At 38.3% G+C, this 23,161-nt stretch overlaps 2 long non-coding RNA genes across 2 annotated transcripts in view; one reads left to right on the top strand and one right to left on the bottom strand.

Moving 5' to 3' along the window:
- LOC130466317 (uncharacterized) overlaps positions 1 to 15,287 on the top strand; it is a 30,367-nt gene extending 15,080 nt beyond the window's left edge. The window contains exon 2 of the long non-coding RNA XR_008926414.1: positions 14,938 to 15,287. This is a non-coding gene — a long non-coding RNA (uncharacterized lncRNA). The remainder of the gene's footprint in view (positions 1 to 14,937) is intronic.
- On the bottom strand, positions 8,271 to 8,703 carry LOC130466318 (uncharacterized). The gene is made up of 3 exons (XR_008926415.1): positions 8,614 to 8,703; positions 8,440 to 8,511; positions 8,271 to 8,337 (listed from the first exon to the last, which is right to left on the bottom strand). It is a non-coding gene; the product is annotated as an uncharacterized lncRNA (long non-coding RNA).
- Positions 15,288 to 23,161: the final 7,874 nt, after the last annotated feature.

Genomic DNA, 23,161 nt, shown 5'->3' with positions numbered 1-23,161 from the left:
CTCGAATGAGTCTAGTCCCTAGACATTCGAACAGATAGATGCTTAGAGAACTTTAGAAGCTTCTGGTAAGATCATCCAGTTGAAATATAATGTTCAACATAAATTAAAATGGTAAGAACTTTGTTGTAGTGACATTGGACATGTCTAAACAAATTATAAAAGTCAACACTAAAGAATTCAATTCTTAAGACTATAAGAAAGGGTACAAGAAATAGGAAAACAAAGGAACAAATGAAAGGAATTTACGATTCCGTTTCTACCTATAAGTTTATGTTTAAAGAGAAGTGACCTAGCAATCAAACTTCCTTGGTATCATATACCGCTTGAGGTTCTTACTTCGGTAATAACTCAAACAATGGAAGCTAGGATACACTAATGACCTACAAGTGGGAAATGAAGCATGGCATTGCTACATTAATTGTAGGGTCATCTAGTTTGTTTTAAGTCCTTTCAAAGGCTGGAACTTAATGGCTATTTTGTTCCATAATCAGCATACCTAAATTTCTGCTTCAAACACAGAAAGACTCACATTCAGAAGAACAAAAACAATGCTTGTTTGTTTGTTTATTTGAATGAAATGGTCAATTACAGGTTGAGTCAATATGCTTGATTAAAACAAACAACTCTTTGAAGAACTTTACTAGGTTCAAATCAAACCCTTTATTTGAGTTCCATTAATCTTTGGCATTGTTGCTTAGACCATATCAACAAGTTAACATTCATAAGCTCTATTTTGATGGACTTTTTGAAAGTTGGTTGATTTCTAGATCAACTTAAGACAAGCTAGTCTTACTTGTTGAAAGTAACAAAAGATATGAACTATTGTTAGAACGCCTAGACAATAGAGTTCAAAGCTAAAGAAAGGTTTTATGACTTTATTATTTCACACAGATTTGAGTGAATATAGGTTTATTTACTCAATGTGATATAAGTTTGAATCTGTTTGGCTAGTTCAAAGATTCAGAAGTATAAATCCCACTTGGTAAGAAATCATAAAGATCTAGGTTAGATCATGTTGATGATTACTTAAGACCAAATATGATCATCAATGATTGTGTGTTGTAATTTCACAATCTAGGTCCATAAGATATGGCATATCTACGTTGGAATAATCGAAGTCAATTAGTACTTGATTCGATTAATGATGAATCATAAAAACTTTTCCTATAATTTCTAAAACAAAATGCTCAACTACCACCAAACTAAACCAGATTCGTCAAAGCTATTGAAAAGTAATTTCAGAATAACTTTTCATAAAATATATCTAGAGAGTTGCAAAACTCAGTGGGAGCTTAGTGTTTGTCATTCGACAAACTAAGGCTCAAGTATAGATATATGTTTCATTATGATTTATTCAAATGAAACACAAGGGTATTGTTTCTACCACGAATTTTTGAGAACATAATGTTTGTTTGCTCGAAATAATGTCCTTTTGGAGATTCGTTTCCAAAATGACAAGTGGGAGAAAATAGACCTCGAAAGTTTTCGAGGCGAACAACAAACATAAACGGACATTCCGGAGGCATTTCGAAGTGCTTCAGAAAATCCGAACTTATTCTTTAAGGACTTTAGAAGTGGCTTTAAAGAATAGACATCTCTTAGAAGACTTTACAAGTGCTTCAAAGAGAATAGAATATTCAAAGGACTCTCAAAAGTGCCTGTTGATATTCTATTGTTTGATGTTCTATACCCAAGTAGGCATAGAATTCAAGTCACTGAAACTATGAGATTCTTCTATTAGATAGTGAAGAAACATAGAGATAAGGTCAATGAAACTATGAGATTCTTCTATTAAATAGTGAAGAAACCTATAACTTGCAGTCAAACTATTATCATGTAGATTAATGAGTTTGTGACGTGTAAGAAAGCTATGACGAAACCCAGATTCCCTAAAATGGTTAGAGGCCATATATAGACTCAAATGTTTTAAATGGTTAGAGGCCATAAAACATACTCAATGTTTTGATGACAAAATTGAAATTTTGTTGATTTGCAAGAATAGTTTCACACCTATTGGTTGCAAGTTTGTTTTAAGGATAAAAACCATCAAAACATGAAATTGTGTTCACACACAAAGCGAGATTAGTTGCTAAAGGTTACAAGCAAATTCATGGTGTGAATTGTGTTGAAACCTCATGCATAATCGTAATGCTCAAGTCTATAATTCAAGCAATGATTGCATATTGATACATATGGCAATTGGATGACAAAATATCTTCCTCAGTCAAATGTTGGAAGAAACTATGTACATGGTATGTCATAGGATTTGTGGATCCAAATAAATGCTTGAAAAGAAAAGCTAGTTTATAAAATCTAAGTACAGATTTAAGCAAGCAATTGGGAATTGGAACTGTATTTTAAGTGAAGCTAATAAGCATTTTAGTTTCATAAAATATACATGATTCTTATAGATATATAAGAAGTTTAGTGGGAGTACTTAAAAGTTAATTGGTTCTATGTGTATTACACACATATCTCTCTATTGTGAAATAACATTCAAATACTAATGACTTAGATTTGAGATTATTCATCAAAGATGGACCATGGCGAAACTTAGTACATACTGGGTATTAAGATCTATTTACAAAGGTCTTATATTAATGTTTTGGATTAAGTAATGGCATTTACTAAATCAAACACGAAATACTCCATTGGAGATATTCGACCCATGTGAATAAATCTAAGTAAAAGAATGTTTGAACTATGTATAAGCATTTACTAAGTTAAAACATCAAAGGATCTAAGTGAGATTCTTAACCTATATTATATGTCAAAGAATTTAGCTGGATTCAGTATCTACTGAAACTAGATAAGCTAAAGTTACATGAATAGAATTCAATTGGGAATTATTCTACAAAAGAATTTATCATGTATGATATAATATGAGGATCGCCGAAAACGCATCGTATGATTTTAGCCATGACGAACATATACCAATCTCTATTGATCTAAGTAAAGATCAACTAGATTGAGATCAAGAATACTTATGGTACATGAAAAGGTACATAGGAATAGTTCTTGATTCAAGGAAATAAAGATATGCTAAATATTGATGCTACACGCATAAACACTGGCAAAGGATCAAGCAAGACCCTTTGGAGTTAACCATTGATAAGGACGAGCTATAGAGCATCGTGCTTTGAAAATGGCAACATGGGTTGGAGACCATGAGTTGTTGCGTGGGAAATTAAAATAATAATTTCTATGTTCTAAGATATAGTTGGAGAATCTTCCACATATCTATGAACTGCCTGGATAGGTAAATCCAAACAAAGCATCACTAGCAACCTATACAGTTGAAGTAAAAGTAATTATTGCCTAAGAAGCAATAAAACAGGGTTGTTTAAAGTTCTTCACTGAACTTGGGTAGATCACCTATCTGCTGGCTTGATGGTTCTTCATTGAAAAATGTGTAGAACCACTCTTGAAGCAAGAAAAACGTCTGCTAACTTGATGGTTCTTCATTGCAAAATAAGTAAAAACCACCATCGAAGTAAGAAAGACTAGATCACATAATAAACAAACTCGAAAAGATCTTATCATCATATCTCGAAGAACATTCGATGAAAAAGGATATTAAGATTGGCAAAGCATGATAACTAAACCTATGCAACAAGTGAGAAGCAACACTCACATTGTCGCACTGGAAATCAAGCATAGCTCTGAATTCCATGAATTATTTTAGAAGATGGGTTTGAGGCCCATGGTTATAAAACATTGGGGTTGAACATTTATCATATATGAAATGTATTTTCATATTCCATTTAATCTTGGTTTAGTATTAAATGATGAGTCCCTTCAAATTTGACTATATATTCAAGATAGACTGCCAGGACCAGTCCTGTGACTAAGAAATGTCTATCAAGTGAACTTGAATGTCAAAGGTTGAAAAAGGTCCCTGGTCGGAGTTTTCTATAAAATTGGACGCATAGAAAACGTTAGACGATTAGAATGCAAGATGACTAGTAGTTCTGTTTCTTGAACTATGTGGACATGGCAATGTCATAATCATTTGCATAGATACTTACTTTGGGAAGACTAGTATCGGACAAGACCTATGAAACTTTACTGTAAGAGATGAAAATCTGTCATAAGTAAATTTCATTAAAATTATTAGACACTAAATCCTCAATACCTGAGTGATTTGAGATTACTTGTTTGAGAACTGGTTGCTTTGACGTTGACCAACCGTCGCACCGTAAAAGGAGGCTATAAAGGCAACGCTCAGGTAATCACCTATCAAACGAAGTCTAATCTCAAGATCGCAAGATTGGGATTGTCCTCCCATAAATCGGGATGAGATGCTTAAAAGTTGTACAAGGCCACTCGGAGAGCTAGAAACTGTGAAATGCATGGCCGTGCTCGGATGAATCATAGGCTATGATTATCTGTTTACTTGATCAGTTGAACTCTGAAACCGAGGAACACCTCTGGACATAATAAGGATGACAACTCTTACCTTATGTTCAAGAGCAAGCATCGAGCGACAAAGGAATTAGGAAATGCACACTTGTCCCTAAGGACAAGTGGGAGACTGAAGGAAATAATGCCCTTGGTCCAAGTATGCATTCAATGTTAAGTCTAATAAATGCGGTTCAGTATTAATTAACAAGTTAATAATTCAGTGAGATCAAGTGAGCTGAATGCCTAGCTAGAGGCCGCTTCAGTTCAAGTGGAATTAATGATATTAATCCACAGCTTACTCTTGACTGAACCCGTAGGGTCACACAAATAGTACGTAAACGGATCAAGTATTTAATGGCATTAAATACTCCATCTATGGATATTCGGAATCGACGGATCTTGGTTCCAGTGGGAGCTGAGATCGTCACAGGCAAGAAATGAATACTCCGGAAACGATGATATTGTCGGAAACGGAAATATGGATCGTATCGGAAATATAAATATTATCCAAGTCGTAGATGTTGCCGGAAACGGAAACATGGTACGTATCGGAAAATATTATCGGAAATGGAAATATTGCCAGAATCGGAAATATTGCCGGAAACGGAAATATTGTCAGAATCGGAAATATTGTCAGAATCGGAAATATTATCGGAATCGGAAAATAATTCCGGAAACGGAAATATTAAATATTTGTTCGAAACGGAAATTGATTCCGGAATCGGAAATATTAAATATTGTTCGTATCGGAAATGAATTCCAGAATCGGGAATTTAATCGGAAGCGTATCGTACGAATTAGCATCGGACGAGGCCCGCTAGACGAAGGCCCAGCACGAAGCCAGGCCGTCGCCCAACGAGCCAACGCACACCAGCGCACGCCAAGCCTCGACCAGGCCCAGCGCAAGGCCAGGCCCAGCCAAGGCCTTGGGCGCGCGCGCGCAGAGCGCAACAATGGGCCGAGCGCTGTGCGCCTAGCGTGGGCCGCAAGGCTGTCCCAGGTGTACGGTGCTCGTGCATTGCTTGTGCGGGAATCCTGAAGCAATCAGGATTCGAAGTGTGATTAAATCCTAAAACTATTAGATAATGATTATTTAATTAGATTCCTAGTAGGGTTATAATTAAATAAATTAGTATCCTAATAGGATTCCAAAACCCTTTCCATAACTCTATAAATACGTGCCTAGGGTCACATATTTTAACAGATTATTCAAGTATTCAAAGTGAGTTTTTGAGAGAAAATTCAGACACATTTCTTATCTAAGAGTGCCGAAAATCTTTAGTACCTTAAGGGCGATTCTAGTTGGTCAATCTTAAGGCGGATCCGGACGTGCTGTGGACTATCTACGGAGGGACGACACTTGGAGTCCTAAAGACTTGTTCTTGTTCGGTTCGGGCGCAGCTAGGGAAGGCACGCAACAAAGAGTATGCATCTAAACTATGCTATATGATTATGTATAAATAATATGTATTCCTGGCTAAATGGTTTTTTCGCATGATTTATGAATTGTCATATGTATCATAACCTAACACGAGAGAGATGTGACAAGAGCCGAGTGGGCTCTTGTTGTTGTTGGGTTTGCCAACGTTAGGGAGAGGTATTACTTCATCCTCTATCATGTCCTGGATCGTATGTTTTAAAGTCCAGCAGTTTTCAGTGTCATGCCCATTTCCTTGATGGAATTTGCAGTAAGTACCTTCGACCCAATATTTGTTTTTGACAGGAGGGTCACGGGTGGGGCCTATAGGTCTCAACTTTCCTTGATTGGTTAGTCTTTCAAAGGCTTGTACCAAAGTTGACCCGAGTGGGGCAAACTTTCGGTCTCGGACCCATCTTACAGGGTTTCTTCGGGCGGGAGCCTCTTCTACAGCATGGACTTCTTGGGCTTGGGATGTGTTACCCCGATTATAGGTGTTGGTCTTATATGAGGGTTTGCTCTGTATGGTTTTGGCGAGGTCGTCCTCGATCTTTATTCCTACATCATAAACTCTTTTGAAAGTGTCGAGTCCCAGGTACCTAAGGTGTTGTCTGTAAGCCGGGTCCAGGTTGTCAATGAATTTTTGGACCAATTCTGTTTCGGGAGGCCTATTGATTAGCTGGGCCGCCTGGTCCCTCCATCTAGCAAAGTAGGTTGTGAAACCCTCATTTTTCTTTTGGAAGAGAACTTCCAGCTCGCGCATGGTGACTTGGAAATCCATGTTCGACGAGTATTGCTTGATGAAGACATTGACAAAGTCTTCCACTAGTAGAAAAAACCCTTATTGCAGCGGGCTTTTAGACCCCTGTTACAGCGTACATCGTATGCTGCAACTGGGGGGCCTGCAACAAGTCTAAACGTGTTGCAGCGTACATTGTTCGCTGCAAAAAGTGCTTTTTTGCAGCGTACATATATTTGTACGCTGCAACAAGTGTGAAAAATTTGCCAAAATCATGACTTGTTGCAACGTACAAATTGGTGTACGCTGCAAAAGGTCATAATTTTTGCCAAATTTTACAGCCTTGTTGCACCGTACATATACATATGTACGCTGCAACAAATCACTTTTGGCGGAAAAAATTTAATTTTATTTAGGGATAGCTAGAGTGCCTTGCACCAAATATAGAAACCTGTAACAACAATAATAATATCTCAAATTGTATAACAAATATAAAAACAATAACTGGTGTTCTGTATATATCATAAAACCAAAATACACGTACTACATTTAAATATATGTACGTCCCAATTTCAAAATACGCATACATTTTAATATAAAATATTGTTCTATAACATCTAAACCAACTCGATCAAGCGCGCTCAGGCCAATAATAAGGCGCATTCCTCGGAGTATAGACCATTGCTCACGAACCACATCAATTTCCTCATTAGCATAAGGCGCATTCCTCGGAGTATAGACCTTTACATAAACAAAAATTTGTAGGGAGCATTAGATTAAATGCAAATGAAATGTCACATTTTAACATTCAAGCAACTAAGAAAGAAATATCCCTAAAACTCTTGTAAATAGGATAAAACACGATGTAAAATATAGAGTTATTAGGCCAAACTAAAATTTTAAAGACCTATCTTCAAATATTGAGAAGTTATCAGATCTTATCTGATGAATTTGTGAGCAGTAGCCAGGTCACACAGGAAATCTATTACAAGCAGGGTTGAGGGGAAGAAAGAGAGAGAAGAGGGGTATTAGCTCGTCGACTGAGTCCAGACTCTATTCTGAAATAACAGTGTTGTTTTCTCCCGTGCTCTTATTTGTTTCTATAGGTCATATTTAGGTTGTTCATGGGTGTTGTATATAACGGCAGTACACTTTGACTCCTGTTTAAAGGGTTTTACTAGCTTTAAACTGGTTTATCTCAGGATAATGGCCTGATAAATGAGACCAGCTTTGAGGAGAGCTAACATGACCCTAGGTTTTATTGGCTTTAAACTCATTTAGGCGTTGTCTATTAACTGGTTTTTTCCAGGAGAAGGCTGCTTTGTTAGCAGGTTAGAACTTAGAAATTACGCGGGAAACTGGACTAAAAATGTTTCAGGAAAGAAGACAAACCTCGTATAACTTCTTACTTCTTCCTTTAGATTCAATTGGGAACTGTCTCAGCATTACAAACAATCTGGAGTCGTTCATAGAAAACATGACAAGTAAATACAGATACGAAGTATACTGGTATACCAAATTTGCATTGTTGTTCGGTTATAGACGATCAAACTACTCAAACATTCAAAAACTGACCTTCATCCGTAAAACAAGAAACTGATCGCAGCAACAAATGAGACAGCTGACAGAATATAAAGAAGTTTAGACAGTCTGAAAATAGTGGTCCCATAACAAAAAAAATCATCATCAATAACAGAAACAAACCTGCAATAAAGATCCGTCCTACGGTTTCCAATGCTTCATTGTTATACAACCAGAGAAAAATCCAGATACAAACCTAAAGCATAAAATATAACTATCATGGGTTCAAACCCTTTGAAAATAAACTGGTAACAAATCACTAACATGAAAGATAAAGTAAACATGAGATGTAATAAACCTGTATGAAGTAAATTCCAGCGTTTAGCAATATGTAAACAAGCCTCAGCTTATCAGTTGGTAGATATCTAGCCTGAAAAAGTAGGCACTTGTTAGGCGGAAAAGGAGCTAAGATGAAATGAATGTTGTCATTTTCAAATGTAAGCAAGGCAACATCAGATTAATTACACTCTACCTGATGATCGATCTCTGCCCAAAAGAGGACAAGGAGAGTATATGTGGAGAAAAACAGAAGTCCAGGAAGATCCAGTAACACCAATGTTAGAACCTGTCAGAAGCAGAATATCAATGCTATTTTAATTTTCAGAACTTGCTGCGGTTTGCATCTAAAGCATAAACCTTCAAATGAAACAATAACATAAACAACTAGTTACAATTTCCACCCTATTTCCCTAAATAATCATTTTGGATATGAACCCGAATTCCTGAAACACCCAGTTCGTAATGCTAAAACAAAAGCTAGTAAACAAAACATATTAGATAAACTGCATACCTTGGTCTAGCACTCAATTTATCATGCTTCACTAAAATGAAAAGGATGCTAGCCTGCCTCAATGGCACAACATGAAATGCCTCAAAAAGCTCATACATGCTTGACACATTCTCCAGGGATATGTCCTTCATACATCATAAAAATAATAATTAAACAAAAAACACTAAAAAGAACCATAAATAAATGTCATCATCTAACATACGATGAATGATGTATACTACCTTTAGAACTTATTGAGCATAGTATCATGGTAGTGATTTTGTCCATATTGACCAGAGTATAATATTGGAGTAGTGGAATGATTCATGATCAACAGAATAAGCACACCAAAAACCTCAAAGTGCTGTAGAATGTTAGAGTATTAAAATATTACCTTAAGATGTCATTGAGGGTTGTTTTCTCAGAGCCATTTCCGCGAAAGTACTGATCTTCATCCTCAATAGGAGGACGACTAAATTTTCCTTTTCCGAAAAGCGGCTATTGGAACTTGAAACATACCAACAAACAAGCTATCCTTAACCTTGACATGAACATACAATGGTGAACCGAATAGAAAGGCTGCGATTGAAAGTACCATAAGACATGCAGGCACACCGTACCCAATTGGCCAACCTTTATCTTGAATGAACACAATAACTGTCAAAGCAATTATAGTTGCTAATCTTGTTGAGGCATAATACCAGTTGAAGAAACTATCTATAACCCTTTTATTGTTGGGATTCTCTTTATCGAGATTAGGCAAAAAGAACCAAATAGAAATAATACTGAATTGGAGTAGCTGAGGCACAACTCTCACCACTAGACTAAGCACAAGGTGATGGTTTCAGTGAAGGGATCATGGATGTCAACCAAAGCAAAGTTGTTCCTTGTTGAAAACAATCATCATCAATTAATTAACTCTTAGTTTACTGACAAGAACAGCAAAATTAGTCTTGAATTAATCTAAAAACTAACTTACTCGATGAATGCAAAGAGTCCCAAAAGCAATAACACTGAAATGGAACATATATTATAATATAAATTGGCATTTCCCTCAAACATACTTATAGCTCATAACAACATTTTAGTTCCTAAAAATAACATAAGTTCAGCAACATCATTTTACGTTCTGTAAATATCAAGCGAAGATAACTGAAAGCAAATTTCAGGTTCCATTCTTCTTCATCTGCAACACAATCCAATCTGAAGTTTAAGCTCGGTTGAACAATTGATGGTTGGCAAAATATATTGAATCTCCTAGGAGTCCAGAACATATTGAATCCCTTTCTACCAATGTTCGACACCATTTTCATGTGACCCGCTCCTAACCAATTTTTAGTTCATATACATATCAATGAAAGGATAACTACTAGAAATACACACACTTTAGAGGCAATAATTCTCAAGTTAGAAATCAACTGCATAAGACACATGGAATGATGAAATCTACTACACAGTTCTTAAGGGAGTTACCAATACACAGGGAATCTTACAAGGCAATGTTACCACCACCATCACCAAGCAGGCAACTACAACCTTGTGCAACATGACGGGTATGAATGTCCTGGCAGCTATGATCCTTCAGCAGAATCAATCTTGCTCTGGAACCTGACAAGTAATGAAGAGAAAATCAATCAGCATCTTGCATACAGAAGTTTGAATATTAATACAAAAGATTAAGAACAAGAACAAGCACCACTGGAGATCTGTAGCAGAAATTACAAGCTAAAAAGAGGCAAGATGTACTCAACTTAAGACAGCATAAATACAATAAAAGAAATATAGAATTATGGAGTTTGGTGGGTTTTGTCAGAGATTTCGGGTACACTGTCATACATAATTCAAGTGCGTAGTGAAAATACAACCGTCAACTCCACCTCCCTTGCTCCACCCCACCACCACCACCCCACCACCATTCTCTAATTCCAACACCACCACATCTTTATCTATGACCAAACCCTAAAAAAGAATTGAACTCTAAAAACGAATTGAACAAACTCACACAACCCTAAAAATGAAATGAACAAACCCTAATTCTTAAAACGAAAATCAGATAAGCGACTTGAACAAACCTAAAATAAGGGACATGGAAGAGGTTGACGGAAAGCAGGACTCGAGCAACTTTCTTTCTTGGAACCACCGGCGCGAGCCAGCTAAGTTTTTCCTTGAAACCACCGGCCGAGCAAGCTAACAGGTTGCGACTGGAGAGGAGGCGAAAAAGAGACCCACCAGCGACTGGCAAGGAGGCCAGTACGATCGACGAGGAAGCTTTTTGGGCGATGCAGGGAATGGTATTTTTTTTGAGGGGACGACGCAGGGAATCTAAGGGAAGAAGAAGAGAGTTAAGTGCGAGAACCCAAATTTTCAGATGCTTTGATTTGTTTTGAATTATTCAACTAATACTGCAGCGAATTTTTTTTTACCCGGGCTATTGCAGGGGGCTTTTAAATTGTACGCTGCAATAAGAACAAGCTATTGCAGGGGGCTTTTAAAATGTACGCTGCAACAAACTTTTTTGCAGGGAACAATTAAATTGTACGCTGCAATAACCCTTTAAAGGGTTTGACCCGCGTTGACCGACTGGTTGTTGAAGCGTATTAATACCTGTACGCTGCAACAAGGGGGCTGAAACAGGGGTTTTTTCTACTAGTATTCCCAAGTGGGGAAGAGCTTAGGGTCCTGGTGATAGTACCATTTGAGTGGCACAGGTTCCAAGGACAAAGGAAAGGCAGGTAAGTACATGGACTTGTCCACGCCTTTCAAGTTCATGGTATTCACAAAGCTCAGTAGATGATCACGGGGGTTGTCCGTGGCCTTGAACTTTGGTAAGTCAGATGAACTGAACTTTTCTGGTAATTTGCAAGGAAAAGGTTCAGGCTCGAGGGAGAAGTATTTGCTCCCCATGGTTTGCTGTAGGACCATTTTTTCAATCCTCTTCTCGTTTTCGAGGTCATTTTTGGCTTGCGCAGCCGCTAAGGCTTCGTTTTCCATTTTCAGTTGGCCCATAAGTTGGGTCATTTGGACCATCTGGTCTCGCAAATCTTCGAAGGACATGTTTGGAGGTGCGAATCGAGGTTGGGGAAGCGGAGATCCTTGAAATGAGGGACGACGGACGGAGCTTGGAGTTACTAAACCTGGTGTTGGCGATGTATCTTCGAGACGCACTAGCCGTTGATTCCCTGTTCGGCACCAAGTGGCAGGACCAGTCCTAGGCATAAGATAAGCTAAAGTTTAGGTTCCCAAAGTTTCAATCATTACTTAGTCTAGACTTCGACTCTCTAAATTGGTTTTTTTTTCGCTCTTTCTTCTGTCGGTACACTTTTTGGTTTTTTTTATTTTGGTCATTCTTTGGATTTTCGAAACACTTGCCCGTGTGACATTCATAGTTGTTAGCATGTTCGGTTTTGATGCCGAGCATTGCCGTCGTAGGAGGCCCAACAAAGACACAAAGAGTTATTAATTTTTCACGAGTCGCTTTTTGAAATCGAGTGCTTTTCTTACGACCTCGTAGCAATTCTTTTGATGAACATTTTTTTTTTGCGCTACGTATTTTCCTTTCGCTCGGGCACCGAGGCTGCTGCGCCTGACCAGAAGGCCAAGCAGCAACTTCAGCGCCCAGCTAGGGGCGTGAGAAATTCTGGCGCCCAGCCAGGGGCGTTGAAAATGCGTCCCTGGCTGGTTCTCGTTTTCTGTCTTCTGTTTATGCGACTTCGACTTGCGTGCTTGCCTAATAACGTCCTTTACGCGTAACAGCGTTTGTGAGATTCGTTACAGGCCATCCCGAGCGTCGCTTATTTTGTGGCGATCATTCGGGTTTGCGGAACACGTGTTTCGGTATAACTCTTTGGCAAATTAGTCTATGAATGTTTGGGCAGTTTTTAAGGTCGTTGGTTTTCTAGGATAGTTTGTCACACACAATCACATATTTCGCTACACATAACTACATTACAAACATGGATTTGAAAATTAAATATGCCATGTAGTTTCTGATAGGCTTCTATGGGTAGTTTATTTGCGCCTGGCTTGGTACCGCTTCTATCATAGATCCAACACATGCCCCGGTCGAGGTAGTGTCTTCAACAGACGAATTTCGCTCAAGAGGTCAACCCGTAAGTGCAAGCCAAGGGGGCATGCAGGCGAGAGGCACCTAATGGGCGAGCGATTGGGTTCGGGATAGGTGTACTACCTGCACAAGTACCGAGTGGGAAACATGCGCGGCGTATGCACCCCCCCTATTGGCGAAAAAAGGTATCCTTAGTCCCAACTCCCGAGGGAGCCGAGATTCGTTATGATGTTCTGCCCGTTCACATTAATATGCTGATTTTCAGGTCGTCCCAACTTGATGGGGAAATAAACGCGGGGTAGGATCGTTTCACCCTTCGGCTATTTTGATTACCTACAAGCACGAGTATTTCCTTCACTTTCCCCAGTGGAGTCGCCACTGTGAGGGGGTCGAAAAAGCGCGAGGCTAATGCGTGACCTTGTCCCTCGTGGGTGTGACGATTCTTTTATTCAATCAAGGTTAATTGGATTTCCTGTGAGTATACACCCAATTGACTAGTAATATAGGAGTCGCCATTCAGTTTTTAACGACAATGAGAAAAACTGACAAAACCCGGTTATCGTGACATAAAGGGAGTGCAATTATGTTTGACCACGACGGCCGTAGGTTCCCTTGTGATCCCTGGTGTGGGGATCTCTCAATATACACCCGCAAGGTAGAGATTGAGGGTTCGGGGGACTGTAACTACCGAGAGGAGTACTTCGCTCGTCGATAACTCCAGAGGCAGGATATCCTTACTAGGTCAGCATAAATAATTGAAGGGACATGCGTTAACTATTAAACTAATCTGAGTTGATTTTAGGAATATGCAACATATAATATTAATTCGATCGTGATTATCTGATTTAAATAGTATTAAGGGACCTAGCATGATAATCCCATTTCCCAAAAATATTATATTTGTTAGGCGCGATAGAACAATCAGATTAGGTTAGTTTAAGAGTTCATAAAAAGAGCGAGGAAAGCAGTTAAATCATCGAAAAGGGACACATTACGACGCACCCTTGAGAGGTGCGTCACGGTTCTCAGAAAACTAACCACTTTGACTGTGCTATTTCTCCTTTTTATTTAACGAATCTCAATTATGGGACAGGATACGTTATGTTCGATTTATGGATCGATTGCGACAGAACGCGTGAACAGTTTCGCAGCGAGAGGCTTAGGCTAAGGGTTGGAGTCAATACTCAGAATATAATTATGTGTTGTTGTGTGTTCTTTCACGTCGAATCTAGGGGCCTATTTATAGGGAAGAGTTCGTGGAAAGATAGAATTGCAGAGTTCTAATTCACAAAGAATTAGGAAAAAACACGTACCCAGGTATTTTCAGCGCCCGGGCCTGGGCGCCGAAGATTTCGGCGCCCAGAGCCAGGCGTTGAAAATAGGGTCTGGGCTGTTTTCTTTAGTCAGATTCGGATTCCTGAAATTCGTAGAGTTTGAGATTTAATCGAGTCTTTTATTGCGTATCAATTTTATGACGGAATGCGTCTGGGCCCGTTACGAACTCTAGGCTCGTTAGGATTTTAATTAATACGTAACTTTTATTTCCGAATCATATTAGGAATAGGATTCTCGCAGTTTCTATCTCACTTAGGATTTATGTTGGAGTGCAACACCTAATTCTGACAGGTTTCTATCTTTTATGACTTGCCACTTTTAACAACTACCCATTACGGCAGTTACTATTTTTAGCAGGTTTCCATAAATAGCAGGTTTCGGGTGAAATGAAATGGAGAATCGAGATTCGTTTATTTTATGGAGACGCGTTGGCAAGTGGAGTTTTTATGCTTTCATCATCGAACCTTTCCCTTGCGGGAATGGGGACAAAAGTAGGTGTCTACAGTGGGAAAAGCAATACAAACAGTTCCCTATTTTATCAGGCATAGCACGCAATAATTTTGATGTCAAAATTCATCTGTTGCTTCTGAACGAGCTTTTAGTGAATTTGGTCGTGTTTTGGATGACAGAAGAACTAGATTAAGACCAGACACTCTTGAGATGTGTGTTTGCTTCAAGTATTAGTTAGACGCCAATAAACGAATGCAAGATCGTGAAGAATGTGATGCTGATTCAGATGATGCAACTGCAACGACCATATCGGTCCAATCACTGGCATCTGAATTAGAAAGCGACGAAGAACAAGATGACAAAGATGGTGAAGATGATCAGGAATATGAATATGAATATGAATAAGTGATGGACATCAATAATAAGTGTTTGAGTCATGAAGAACTATGAATATAATTCTCGATTAATGTATGCATGATATAATGTGATGTATCTCCTCCTAATAATTACTGCTAAATTTAGAACTTTAGATGGTGTACCACGAATATTCGAAATATTTAATAAAAAAATATGAGGTATTATTCAATAGTAAAAAGTATTTAATAAACTTTGGATCGTTGAGCATATCAAAAATATCCTTCTTCAAGTTCAGAAAAATGAACAATTCAGTATATGCATATCTAGTATATTTAGTTTTCTAAAACAATAATTTTAACATATTGCAAAAGATATATTCTACGGTCAAATTATTCAATTCAGCAACTAAAAAATATTGGGTGGAATTGAAGTTCAAATAAAATCCCATATAACTCAACCAAACAAAGTAAGTACGAATTGAATCACCGAAAATGAAGAGCATTTCAACACAGAATCTCACCTAGGAAAATGATTGACAGGGCGAAATAAGTGTAGTATTACAAAATATTAAAATTACTCGACACGACATGAATTAAGCACGTGGTCCTAAGCACGAGATAAGCCTATGGGCCTAGGCACGAGACATGCACGAAGTAGGCACGTGGGCTTAGGCACAAAGCAGGCACGTGGGCTTAGGCACAAAGTAGGCACGTGGGCTTAGGCATGATGAAGGCACGTGGGCTTAGGCACGAGCCAGGCCTGGCCCGCTAGGCACGCGAGCTCGTGCCGTTCCTGGGCGTAGATTTATCTTTTCTTGGCCCGGCCTAGCCCAACCTGTTTAACTCGTGTCGTGTTGTGGGTCGTGCCTGACATGCCTCTAGGCCCGCAGACTCGGCACCAAGCCCAACTCGTCCCACAACCATCTTTAACTACCCATCTAGGAAGAGCTCTCTCTCTCTCTCTCTCTCTCTCTCTCTCACTCGCTCACTCCCTCACTACTCACTTCACTCTCTCTCTTACTCCTCCATGGATATAAGATTTTGAGTGGAGTTTGTTGATTTTTCGATTCTGAAAAGCATTGATTTTGGGTGGAGTTCGGCTTTCCGGTTGATTCTCGGGCGGATTTCAGTTTCCGGCTGATTTTCGGGTCGATTTCAGTTTAAGCGTTTCAAAGCTTAAACCCTAGTCGCTCCAAAACCTCTCTCTTTCTCTCTCCCCAGTTCCTATTTTAAGGTATTTCTATTCTCCATTTCTTGGGTTTTCTCTCGGATTTCTCACCTTGTAGCAGTATTTCGTTTGATTTTTTCAAATGTTTGATTTTAGGATGCTGAATTTCAGGCTAGTATGCGCTTTTACTACTGGTTGCAAGACCAATTATGAGAGATACACAGTATTAATTTTTGTAGTAGTATGGAAGATACGAAGTTTCAAGTCTAAATTGTTCAATAGCATGGAAGATCCAATTTTGAATGATTGCTTGGTTTCGTTTCTAGAGAGATACGAAGTATAAATTTGTTTTGGAATGTAAGCATTGATAATCCCGTAGAAGGACAACAAAGTGTTAATATTTGTAATTTCATATTCATCCGAGCTCTATGTTACCAGGCACAATCAGATTATATAAGGTATTACCATAAAACTTCACTATGTCAAGTGTTAACATGCGTAATACCCCGAAATTTTTAAACTTGATTTATTAAAATTAAATATATTTATTAGCTTGTTTTCATTTTAAATAATTATGAATAATCGAATTTTGTTATTTTAAACGTTTTTACAATTTATTTTAAACGATAAATTTATAAACGAAAATTTATTTCTTTTTCATCAACGATATTTTATAAAGAATTATTTTAGTTAAACATTTATATTTTTATTATTTTCCAAAATAGCAATGAATTTCAGAAATTTTGCCCTAATCTTGTGAAATTACGAAATTTCCCTTAGAAGAGCCAAAACCCCCCTTTCTCTTTTTCTACTTGCTCTCCACGTACAAATGAATGAAGAATTTTTCTTCCTTCTCTTCTTCCTTAAAAACCAGTTCCCATTCATTGCAAAGTTCAAATTGGATTCTTTCTCTTCTTCCTTTACAAATCCAACGACCAGAGACCAAATTTCTCAACCAAAAATCAAAATCAAAACCGAACCAATTTCACTCTCTTTTGTTTTTCCCTAATTCGAAACACCACACAAACACCGCCTGCCACCACCATCCGCCACCACCTCAACCACCGACCACCACCGTCTACCACATCTAACTACCACCCCAACCACCGTCGCACCCCAGCACCACCACACACACCACTGTCTTCTCTCTCCTTCCCCTTGTCACACTCCCCTGCCCCTCCCCTGTCTCTCCCCTTTCCCGGCCTCGCTGCACCACCAACACCACGCACCACCACTCCCGACCACCATTACCACCTTTCTAACCAACCTCCGTCTCTAAAACCTCGGCGAGCCGCTCAGAACCGCCCCAACCTCCCCTGTTTTTCGGCCACTTTGCGCCCCTTTCTCCCTCTCTCCCTTCGTTCTGCCACCACAAAACCCCACCACCCTCACCTCCCTCCGGCATCGAGCCACCTAAGCCCATCCGCCACCTTTCCCTTCCTCCCTCCTCTCTTTCCTCCTCCTCGTGCGCCTCCTCTCCCCTCCCCTGCTCGTGCCCCCTTTCCCAGAAACCCAAAACAACCAAAAATTAAATTCTAAAGCTTTGATTTTTTTTTCTCCAACCCATATTTAAGTTCGGCCAACCTAACCATTTGGGCTTTGGGTAAGACCAATCTGAATTTTCAGATTTTCAATTTAACAATATTTATGTTTTAATAATTTTTATGATATAATTATTCACTAATAAATTGTTTAATATTTTCAAGTTTAATTATTGAGTTTAATAAAATAAATTACTAGCTTTATTTAGCAAAAAAATCGACTTTATATAATATTTTCATGTAAACCGATTTATGAAATATATAAATATATTTCGATTAAAATTTCGTTTAATAATATTTTCATTAAATTATGAAATTATATTTATTTATAAAACCATTATTTATGAAATATTGATTTAAATTATTTATCGATTTAGTACTAATTCAATGATTTAATGTTTTGAAAGAAATTGGACTCGGAGCTTAGGATGAACGAACCGGAAAATCCTTAGCAAATAGCGGATCTGAGGTTACAGTTATTGCTAGTACCCACAGTTCCCTTGTAAATGTGATTATGAAATTATGACGTTATGATTGAATTTATGAACTAAATATTTTGACATGTTTTATGAATTGCGGGAAATTAAACACTTCCTCCGTTCCGGAAATATCGCACCATGGTTGACTTTTACTCCTCTAACCATTACGTTGACTCTTAATATCTCATATCGTGTGCAAGTAAAAATTATAAAAAAATTATATTTAAAAAATATATATCGATAAGAATCTAACATGACCACACATGACTAAAATTTCCTTACGTACGAATCACAAAAAATGGCCAAAGTCGTAGTGTGAATAGTGTAAAAACAAATGATGCGATATTTCCGGAACAGAGGAAGTATGATTTGATTGAATTTCTTATAAAATGATGTTTATAAGAAACCATGAAAGAAATGATGCATGTTTATGTGATGCCATGAAAGGTATGATATTTTATTGATCCAAGGATCTAAATGATGTTTTATTTTGATCATGTGATCTAAAGGAATTATGTTATTTCAAATGAAGTAAAAAGGCTAAAATATAAAATTAAACGAAACATGATAAAGGAAAGTGAAATACCTAGTCCGTTTGGCAGTATATGTTCACAGGTTATGATTCTCGGTCATGCATGTACCCATGGGGCATTCGCCCACTGAGCCAAGGCTCTCATGTTTTCGGGTCAAGGCCCTATGTTTTACGGACATCAGTCCTTCGTGGAAGACATTCCACCATGTCATACTTGCCACAGCTAGCATGTGAACCCAAAAGTTATGAATGAATTAAATATATGGCTTTATAAAATGTTTTACATTATTCTATTCTCCCCGTGTTATTAAATAAAATGGATTGAAATGAATTTACGTTGCTAGAATAGTTCGTTACTGAGTCTTCGGCTCACCGTTTTGTTTTCTGTTTTAGGTACTGCGGGGAACTATGGAAACGAGTAGTGGCGAGGAATTTCACTTTAATATTATTCACCTAGTTTATGCTTAAAGTTTTAATAGTTTAATTAAAGAGTTTTAGTAAGTTATGTACTTTTATTTGGGAAATATAAGGGATTTTTATATTAATTTGGAGTTTTAATAGTTTATGATTGATGGTTGCCTTGTAATTCCCAAGAGGGAGTTACGGCAGTAATGTCCCGACCGAATTAGGTAAATTCCGCTGCTAAGTATGCTTTAATACTTGAATTAGAGGTCGGGGCGTTACAACATGTATTGTGATCCTTATACATGTACCAGTCAGTTAATAAATCATGTTTTTCTTCTATTAATTTGTTTCTCCGTATGAGATATCGTTTGTTATTACTCAGTTTATGATAATGTAAATTCTGAAATCAACTACAAAATCGGGTAAATAATTAGGGATGGATGGGGTAGACATGTCAAACGAGTGATTAGCTAATCTTCCATCAATAGTTTCTTATTTAATTATTTTATTCATGTTTGGTTTTATATTTAATTATTAATTTTTGTTTATTTTGTAGTCATGGAAATACATCCAACTTCTGAAACCCTGCTACTTCCAAGTCTCCAACCATGGAATCTAAAACGGTGGTGGAGGGACATGCGGACCAAGTAACGTCTTTGCCTTTAGTAAGTGGGGTAAAATGTAAACGAACATCTGAAGTTTGAAACATTATACATTTTTTAAGAATTTGGTAGGTGGTGTTAGGTTATGATACATATGAATAAACATAAATCATGCGGAAAAACCATAAAGCCAGGAAACATATTATTTACACATAATCATTTAGCATAATTCAGATGCATACACTTTGTAGCGTGCCCTCCCTAGCTGCGCCCGAACCGAACAAGAACAAGTCTTTAGGACTCCAAGTGTCGTCCCTCCGTAGATAGTCCACAGCACGTCCGGATCCGCCTTAAGATTGACCAACTAGAATCGCCCTTAAGGTTACTAGGATTTTCGGCTATTTGGGTTGCAAGTGTTTGGCTGATTTTTGCTTGAAAATCTTACCTTTTGAATACTTCAAATCTCGATGTAAATATGTGACCCTAGGCACCGATTTATAGAGTTTATGGAAAGGAATTATAATCCTACTAGGATATGGATATATTAATTAGAATCCTATTAGAACTCTAAATAATAAATTTAATCTTTTAGGATTAGAATTTAATCAATGAACGAATTCCGATAGGATTAGGATTCGTTACGAACACGAGCACACCCACACGCATGCACTCCCGCATGCAGGCCTTACGGCCCACGCCGAGCGCACAGCGCATGCGGCCTCGCAGCCCATGGGCTTCGTGCGCGCCCGCCATTGCTTTGCTGAGCCTGGCCTTGCGCTGGGCCTGGTCGAGCACTTGGCGTGCGGCTTGCTGGGCGTTGGCCTGGCCTCGTGCTGGGCCTTCGTCTAGCAAGCCTCGTTCGATGCTAATTCGTACGATACGCTTTCCGATTAAATTCCCGACTCCGGAATTCATTTCCGATACGAACAATATTTAATATTTCCGATTCCGGAATTAATTTCCGTTTCGAACAAATATTTAATATTTCCGTTTCCGAAATTATTTTCCGATTCCAATAATATTTCCGTTTCAGACAATATTTCCGTTAATTGCAATATTTCCGATTCCGGCAATATTTCCATTTCCATTAATATTTTCCGATACGTACCATGTTTCCGTTTCCGGCAACATCTACGACTTGGATAATATTTATATTTCCGATACGATCCATATTTCCGTTTACGTCAATATCATCGTTTCCGGAGTATTCATTTCTTGCTTATGACGATCTCAGCTCCCACTGAAACCAAGATCCGTCGATTCCGAATATCCATAGATGGAGTATTTAATGCCATTAAATACTTGATCCGTTTACGTACTATTTGTGTGACCCTACGGGTTCAGTCAAGAGTAAGTTGTGGATTAATATAATTAATTCCACTTGAATTGAAGCGGCCTCTAGCTAGGCATTCAGCTCACTTGATCTCACTGAATTATTAACTTGTTAATTAATACTGAACCGCATTTCTTAGACTTAATATTATATGCATACTTGGACCAAGGGCACTATTTCCTTCAGTCTCCCACTTGTCCTTAGGGACAAGTGTGCATTTCCTAATTCCTTTGTCGCTCGATGCTTGCTCTTTGAACATAAGGTAAGAGTTGTCATCCTTATTATGTCCAGAGGTGTTTCTCGGTTTCAGAGTTCAACTGATCAAATAAACAGATAATCATAGCCTATGATTCATCCGAGCACGGCCATGCATTTTACAGTTTCTAGCTCTCCGAGTGGCCTTGTACAACTTTTAAGCATCTCATCCCGATTTATGGGAGGACAATCCCAATCTTGCGATCTTGAGATTAGACTTCGTTTGATAGGTGATTACCTGAGCGTTTCCTTTATAGCCTCCTTTTACGGTGCGACGGTTGGTCAACGTCAAAGTAACCAGTTCTCAAACAAGTAATCTCAAATCACTCAGGTATTGAGGATTTAGTGTCTATTAATTTTAATGAAATTTACTTATGACAGATTTTCATCTCTTACAGTAAAGTTTCATAGGTCTGTCCGATACTAGTCTTCCCAAAGTAAGTATCTATGCAAATGATTATGACATTGGCATGTCCAAATAGTTCAAGAAACAGAACTACTAGTCATCTTGCATTCTAGTCGTCTAACGTTTTCTATGCGTCCAATTTTATAGAAAACTCCGACCAGGGACCATTTTCAACTTTTGACATTCAAGTTTACTTGATAGACATTTCTTAGTCACAGGACTGGTCCTGACAGTCTATCTTGAATATTTCGTCGAATTGAAAGGACTCATCATTTAATAAACCACATATTAAATGGAAAATGAATTCTATTCATTTATTGTGAATGATTAACCAATAATGTTTTACAAAGTATTAAACTCTAAAACTTTAAAACATTAAATAAGGACATCAACGCCATTCTCCAATATGCTTGATTCCCATAGCTGCAGTGTGCGAGTTGTGCTTCGCCTGCGGCAGAGGTTTAGTCAATGGATCTTATATGTTGTCATCAGTTCCAATCTTGCTTATCTCGACTTCTTGTCTTTCAACGAACTCTCGTAGAAGGTGAAATCTACGAAGTACATGCTTGACTCTTTGGTGGTGTCTAGGCTCCTTTGCCTGTGCAATAGCTCCGTTATTATCACAATACAGGGCTATTGGTCCTTTAATGGAGGGGACTACACCAAGTTCACCTATGAACTTCCTTAGCCATATAGCTTCCTTTGCTGCTTCATGTGTAGCAATGTACTCCGCTTCAGTTGTAGAATCCGCAATGGTGCTTTGCTTAGCACTTTTCCAGCTTACTGCTCCTCTGTTGAGGCAGAAGACAAACCCAGACTGTGATCTGAAATCATCTTTGTCGGTTTGGAAACTTGCGTCCGTATAGCCTTTAACAATTAATTCATCATCTGCACCATAGACCAGGAAGTCATCTTTGTGCCTTTTCAGGTACTTCAGAATATTCTTGGCAGCAGTCCAATGTGCCTCCCCTGGGTCTGACTGGTATCTGCTCGTAGCACTGAGTGCGTACGCAACATCCGGGCGTGTACATATCATAGCATACATTATTGAACCAATCAATGATGCATATGGAATCCCATTCATTCGTCTACGCTCATCAAGTGTTTTTGGGCACTGAGTCTTGCTTAGAGTCATTCCATGAGACATGGGTAGGTAGCCTCGCTTGGAGTCTGCCATCTTGAACCTATCAAGCACCTTATTGATATAAGTGCTTTGACTAAGTCCAATCATCCTTTTAGATCTATCTCTGTAAATCTTGATGCCCAATATGTACTGTGCTTCTCCTAGATCCTTCATCGAAAAACATTTCCCAAGCCAAATCTTGA

This window comes from Spinacia oleracea, chromosome 1 (genome assembly GCF_020520425.1).
Source record: "Spinacia oleracea cultivar Varoflay chromosome 1, BTI_SOV_V1, whole genome shotgun sequence".
Classification (NCBI taxonomy): domain Eukaryota; kingdom Viridiplantae; phylum Streptophyta; class Magnoliopsida; order Caryophyllales; family Amaranthaceae; genus Spinacia; species Spinacia oleracea.
Note: the sequence above shows the minus strand (reverse complement) of the source record. Positions and strands in the feature narration are given on the sequence as shown.